Source organism: Rhagoletis pomonella, unplaced genomic scaffold (genome assembly GCF_013731165.1).
Source record: "Rhagoletis pomonella isolate Grant_MI unplaced genomic scaffold, Rhpom_1.0 Rhpom_scaffold_00013, whole genome shotgun sequence".
NCBI lineage: Eukaryota > Metazoa > Arthropoda > Insecta > Diptera > Tephritidae > Rhagoletis > Rhagoletis pomonella.
This window is the reverse complement of record NW_023458567.1, coordinates 16374768-16381452: the sequence shown is the minus strand read 5'-3', so window position 1 is coordinate 16381452 and position 6685 is coordinate 16374768. Positions and strand designations below refer to the sequence as shown.

Genomic DNA, 6685 nt, shown 5'->3' with positions numbered 1-6685 from the left:
TCACTAATCCCCGTACTATATATGTTGAAATCTCAATAACACTCGAACGTGATCCCGTATCCCTTCGAAACTTATTTTAAACGATTCAGTTTAATTTATTCTTGGAATACATGTATAAATTCTTTTCAAAAATGCATTGAACAAAAAGATATAGGCACATGAAATACGAAAAGGTCCCTAGGGACCTTCTCACAAATCGAAGGGTTAAAATTAACAACTGAAATGAACAGAAATTGGAATATAAATTAAAAAGTAGAAATTATTATTTTTAATTAAAAAGCCATGACAAGAAATTGATTAGATAGCAATAAAAAAGCGTTGGAAGAAACTGAAACCAAAACCAAATAAAAGTAAACCAAATTTATGGTGTTAAATTGCTTATATACCCCCACACGGTAAATAATTTAAATTCAACGCATTAAACTAATTAAGGAACAAAATATCACAAGCGAAATAAATAAGATTTAGAACAAGATTAAATTGATAAACGGAACTAATTCAAGTGGCACAATGGTGTATGGCTTGGTGTAAATTTGTGAATTTTGGTACAATTAATCAGATTTTTACCAAAATTCGTAAATTCGAACCAAGAACGAACTGAAAGTGGAACATAATTTTAAAACAATAAAATCGCCTTTATTTGTCACGAAAAAATGTTATTTTGTAAAATCCAAAAGAACAACATTTAAACGAAATGGTATTGGAACATGAATCAAAAAAGTGCAACTCTCTATTAATACGAAGAAGTAGAGAAACAGCGGGAAAGTTAACATAGGAAAGCAAAACTGGAACGAAATGAAATTGAAAGAAGATTAGAAAATTTTATTTATTGTCTTGACTTAAAAGTAATACCACAACAACCGCAAACAATTTAAAAGGAAATAAAAATAACCAAAGTGCATACATACATAACTGTGTACATGTGCATTGGCCCAGTCTAATGTACATCCTAGGAAAATTGTCTTTTCTATACTTTCCTTCACTTTTCCAAGCTCTCCTCCTCTTTTCATTAAATTATGATCAAGGTAATTTTTTCTTTAAAAAATGCGTCTAACAAATTTATGGCATTCCATAAAATGATTGTATTTTATCAATTTATCTACTTTGGTTAGCCTTCTCCCGACTTGTACTCCATCCCCTACCGAAGTTAGGAACAAAAAGGTCAATTCAATCATCTTGAAAATTGATAACATCCCATTTACAAATGACAACGAACTGTTCTTCAATCAAGAAAGAGCAAAAAAAGGAGAGCAAATTATATGATAATGAAACGCACGCACAGCACCGTGCCGCACCGGGGCTGGCAATCAAATCGAATGCCCCAAAATATGCCATGAAAAATGCGCACGCAAGACACCAAAAAAAAAAAAGGGAATCAAAGTGGCATTTGGACATGGCAAATGAATAGCCTGAATGCTAATAGCAAGCAGTTGGATTCAAAAGTGAAAGCTGCGCACATAGAAAAAAAGAAGCTCATTCAAAATTTGAAGCACGTGCAACATTATTGAATACAAGCAATTGACCACAGCAATTGAATATGCGAGCAGTCGATAGCGGTTAAAGAAGCAAATCTGAACTGTATGAGTTGCATGCCGCCAGTGGCCAGTTTGTATGCGTGCCTTTTATTTTTTCACTCTCCCTTCGTTGAGCCAACCACCCTTCAATAAACTTTTTTTTTTTCTTTTTTTCACAATTTTTCAATAGATTTTTTGTTTTTTTGCTGCCGCTTATCCTGCAAGGTGTCCTCTTTTTTTGTTTTGCAAATCAGGCAAACGCAGACAATTGATTTGTACGCACTGTGCTGCGCTGGGATGTTGCATGTTTTGTTTGTGCCACAATTGTTTGAATACATACACATAGCTCATCGCTTTTCCGGAGCAGTTTACTGTTTTGACCTCACGAGCATTGTTTGTCGTGTGTCCAGTTGTTTGGTTTTTTTTGCGGCTACGCTCCCCCTTTTTTGCTCCAACTTTACCTTTGTTATCCGCTTTTTGTGGTTTGCCATTGTATTTGCTTGCTATCATTCATTTTACGGAAATTGGCGTTGGAAAACAACAGGAACCAAGTTAAGTGATTTGCTACGTGCTATGTATTTGTGGGCTCTTGGGGCAAACAAGTGCATATTAAGTGCAGCTGGGAAGAGTTGAGATTAGGTGAGTCTGAACCCTCCCTAATTAAATTTAATCACAGAGATAACGCTCGGCTAGTCTGAGAAGCTCCTTTGGACCTCCTACTATCTACTATCGGACAGAAGGCGCATCTTTTCACACAAAACCTGAACTCCACTAACAGAGTAGACGTTTTTTAAGGTCGTATCCTATCTAAATTAGAGCTGGTATTCTGCAACTCAACTTGGTGGCCACTGAAGACTGCAGGCGGAATTTAATCCTCGCCTGAAGCCACTTCGGGTTCTGACCCATAAAGGCATAGAAGGTAATGAGGAGGCGGACTTGCTTGCCTAAAAGGCGGCAACAACGACATCAATAGGCCCCGCGTGCCTCTTTACGGTAGGACCACACACAATCAAAGAAGAGCTGAGGAGAGAAGCGAAAACAAGCGCGGGAACCAAGCCACTGGGCTGCAACAGGCAATGAAGCCATCGGTAGGATACAATAGGAAAATATATGAAGAACTTTTTAGCCTCCCAACGAATTCTGACAGGTATGTATGTATGTATGTATGTATGTATCTTGGCTGTCCTCAACTCGCACAAGAAAAGGGCATACTTAGGCCACCATGGGTCCATTGTGATGCAATATTAGAGACTCTTTATGTCCCTCCTTTTACCTTATAAATGGAACCAATCCATAGCTCTGATGAAGCACACAGAGTTGTAGATATTGTAGATACCAGTTCAGCTAGACATTCAAAAGAAAAAGAACTGGCGTCAATGAGTCCTCGCCAAAGCGTGATAGTGGCATAGGTAATGCTCCACGCTTTCGATCTCCTCATCATAACGGCAGCTACGACAGTAGTCGTTTGACTGCGAACCAGTTCTAGCAGCGTAGGTTCCCATCAGGCAGTTCCCGGTGACAACTCCAATTACATATCGGAGCAGAGGTCGGAGGAGAGTGCGAGACCTAAGCTTATCCAATTTAGACCATATTTGTTTTGCTATCCTGCACGTGGGCTCTATTTGCCCGTTCGATAAAGTTATTCTCCTACCAGAGTTTGCAGATAGCGGTATGCTCTTGTAAAGCTGACGAACTGACAAGGAAAGATAGGACCATCCACAATATTCTGCGAAAGGAAACGGTAGATATAGCAATAGCCACTTTCAATCAGTTTGTTAGAGATCACATAATTCTAATTCATAATTCACTAAGGAACGTCGAAGCACTTTCTGTGGAATCAGAAATTGTTCTGACCTATGTTACATGTAGCACCGAAACGAAAAAGTTACCAAATTGAAAAATAAGTTACCAAATTACCATATTTCATAAATAAAGAAAAAAATTACCAAAGCGGCAACGCTGCCTGCATACCTCAAATAATATCTATATCTGGTCTAAAGGGTTAAATAAAATATACGATACTTTGTTCTTCCTCTCTTTCCCACCTCGGATTTATAAACCAAAAAGAGCGGGTTGAATTTGGTTGGTTCAATCCATGACAACGTACTTTCATCAGTTTAAAACAAACACTACGGAAGTTTATATTTCCCATGGTTACAACTTATGACTGAAGTTGACAAGGGACTGCTCTTAATGGCAGCTGAAGGTCGTTGTTTGATCATTAATTTGCAGCATAAAACAGATGAAAAGCCTTCGTTTACCAAGTATCAATTTTGAGTTTTTTTCTCCCGAAAAGTTCAGTTTTTGCCGATGTTGCGGAGAGAGGAAGTTAGGAAAGTTTTTTTGGTATCGGTCCAAATCGACCAACGATTGGGGTATCAAATAAGAAGAAAAAGTGCGGTAAAGTTTTAGAAAACCAAGATATTGGTTTACACTTTTCGGTATCGGCACTCGGAGTCATAATATTTGAGCACGGAAAAATAGTAGCTTTCTAGTAATGTACTTGGAACGCTTTCTTTGCTATAATTTCCCAACGTACTATGTCAAGTTTTTTAAATCTTTTTATTTTTCCCATTACTCTTTTCGTTATTTTTAACAACTTCAAATTAAGTGTATCAAAAAAAAAAATAACCAAAGAAGAGCACTAGCGGATTTCATTGCTACCATCTACTTGCTTCGAAATTTATTTCATCACTTTTACTGCATTTTCCTGTATTTCAACGGTAAATTCCCTGCGATTGCATTGCAGTGTCATAAACAAAAAAATTACTAACAAATTACCAAGTGTTAAAAATATGGGATGCATACTTTGTACTTATACGAGTGTGTACTAGTAAGGGGAAAATAATTTTTTTTGTTTTTTGGTGTCTGCAGTAATATGAAAGAATAAATCGTAGACTTTTACGTGTCTAATGTTCATGTGTACATATGTACATTAGGGTGGCCCAAAATTCATAGGAAAACCATCTGTTATGATTTTTCCTGCTGCCGCCCCCAGAACTGAAGAATACCAAAAATAAGGACATACGTATATTTTTATTTTGAAATCGATTAATATTTACCCGTGCCGCCGGGGCTTTGAAGTTTCCAATCTATTTTACAAGGGGAAAATGAATTTTTTGGTAAAATTTCCATAAAATCGTTAAAAATAATTATTTTTTGATCGACTAAGAGCATTTCCCTTTAGAAGTCTTCAAAGACTAACACTATGGCGATTATTTAACTTAAAACTTTTACAAAATGAGTGTGTTTTAATAACCGATAAACCTATCTGTTATATAAAAAAAATTTGTTATTTTATGTTTTCATAACCACATTATGCACGAACAGTTGAATAGATATGTTTATTTGTTTTTTTCGCTTTCATAGGGTTGCCAGATATTTGAAATTTTAAAATTATTTGAAGGTCAATAAAGTAATTAAGTTTCTTCATCAAAACTAAAACCGTTTGGAAAGATGCAAAATATCTTTGAACCGCGTTGCCACCTTATTAAAAAGATACAACAACGGTTATTAAAAATTTAAGTTTATTTAAAACCACAATATGGGTATCAAATGGAGGGTTTCTGCACTCTCAGCACAATTTTTGAAAATACATACTTTAATTCCCACATATATTTCTGGATAGGGTTGCCATTTATCTATAATACATTTTTTTAATCATGCTACCTGCTAATTACCTCATCTTAGTTAGCAGATAGGTGGCAACCCTATTTAATAACATGTTAGTCCAGAGCTTATGCGTCCACCTTTCGTATGATACCGATATTGTGGTATTAAATAAGCTTGAATTTTTAATAGTCATTGTTCTGTTTTTTTAGAAAGGTGGCAACCCAGTTCCCAAATATTTTTAAATACCTTCAAAAGCTTTTAATTTTGATGAAGAAACTTAAATATTTTATTGACCTTTAAAAAATCTTAAATTTTCAAATATGTGGGCACCCTAATGTAAATATATAATCGCACAGCAAAGAAAGTAATTGCATAGCTACCCAGTCGGAAAAAATAGGAGGTCTTCTGGGACGACATATTTCGAATCTTTTGAGGCGATAGGGCTTCCGTGTTCGATGTTTTCACTTCGTTTCGCGCATGGAATGGCTAAAGTTTCAAGTTGTTTCGATACAGATTACCTAATGAAGGGAAAATTTATATGAATAATAAATGACACAGTGCACATTCAACTTTGCTCCAGACATGCACCGACAAGTCTACTTCGATTGTTTTTGTCTGATTTAACTCTTATTGCCGGGAAAGCCACCTTTTTGTTTGCTTTCGAATGGCAGTGCTATTAAAAGATCTTCAAATACAGCGTTCCACAGAGAATATTACTAGGAAAAATCCGTATGTGAGTATTTGTGTATCTGTAAAATTCTTATTATATTAACTGCATTTATCAATTTTAAAGCTAACTCGCGCCTTAGTTATCACTTTAAAGACACACAGCGCAACATATATTTAGTTCCGCATAAATAAATAAAAAATAAATTTTGTTGAATGGGTACATAAATATTTACATAGTTACAAAGTGAGTGCCATTGCACCTACGCATAAACAATGTATGTATAGTCAGCGCCTTTAACCGTCAGGATGTTTGCCGATTTCGTTTTTTTTTAATTAAACACAAATGAATCACTATATTTTTTAGATTTTAATTTACTTGATTTGCGTTACACCCGCTGCACTGCGTTTTTCGCATTTCCACATTTCAACACTCTAAGTGAAACTGATTTACGTATGACACTCATAGCAACACATGTATGTATGTTTGTACAAGTAAGAAATTTAAATTGAATAGTCAATGTATGTAAGTGCAATGTGCGTAGTAATGTATGGCATTAGGGTGGTCAATAAAGCTATGCAAATCTCAATTTTGTGAATTAATCGTAGAAAATTAAAATCCAAAAACGATCGTTTAAGTTTTTTCGAAAAGTGTGTTGCACTTGAAAAAAAACCAAGACTCTTATATAGTCGTCTTGACTATGGATATCATGAGCTAACAAAATATCGCAAAAACAATTTTTGATCTAGACAAAGGGTTTAGCATAGAAACCTTACATTAAGATACTTTAAGTACCACCCTATGATACACATATTTATGTATATATGTAAATTAGGCTGGGTCCTAAAGAAACAAGTTGACGCTCTCTCAAACAAATCGTACGATTTGCTTT

At 35.4% G+C, this 6685-nt stretch overlaps 1 protein-coding gene across 1 annotated transcript in view; it reads right to left on the bottom strand.

Annotated features, from left to right (window-relative positions):
• Positions 1-6221, bottom strand: part of LOC118748237 (protein toll-like) — a 10295-nt gene extending 4074 nt beyond the window's left edge. The window contains exon 1 of the mRNA XM_036482612.1: positions 6029-6221. The gene's annotated coding sequence lies outside the window, so the exon portion shown is untranslated. The remainder of the gene's footprint in view (positions 1-6028) is intronic.
• Positions 6222-6685: the final 464 nt, after the last annotated feature.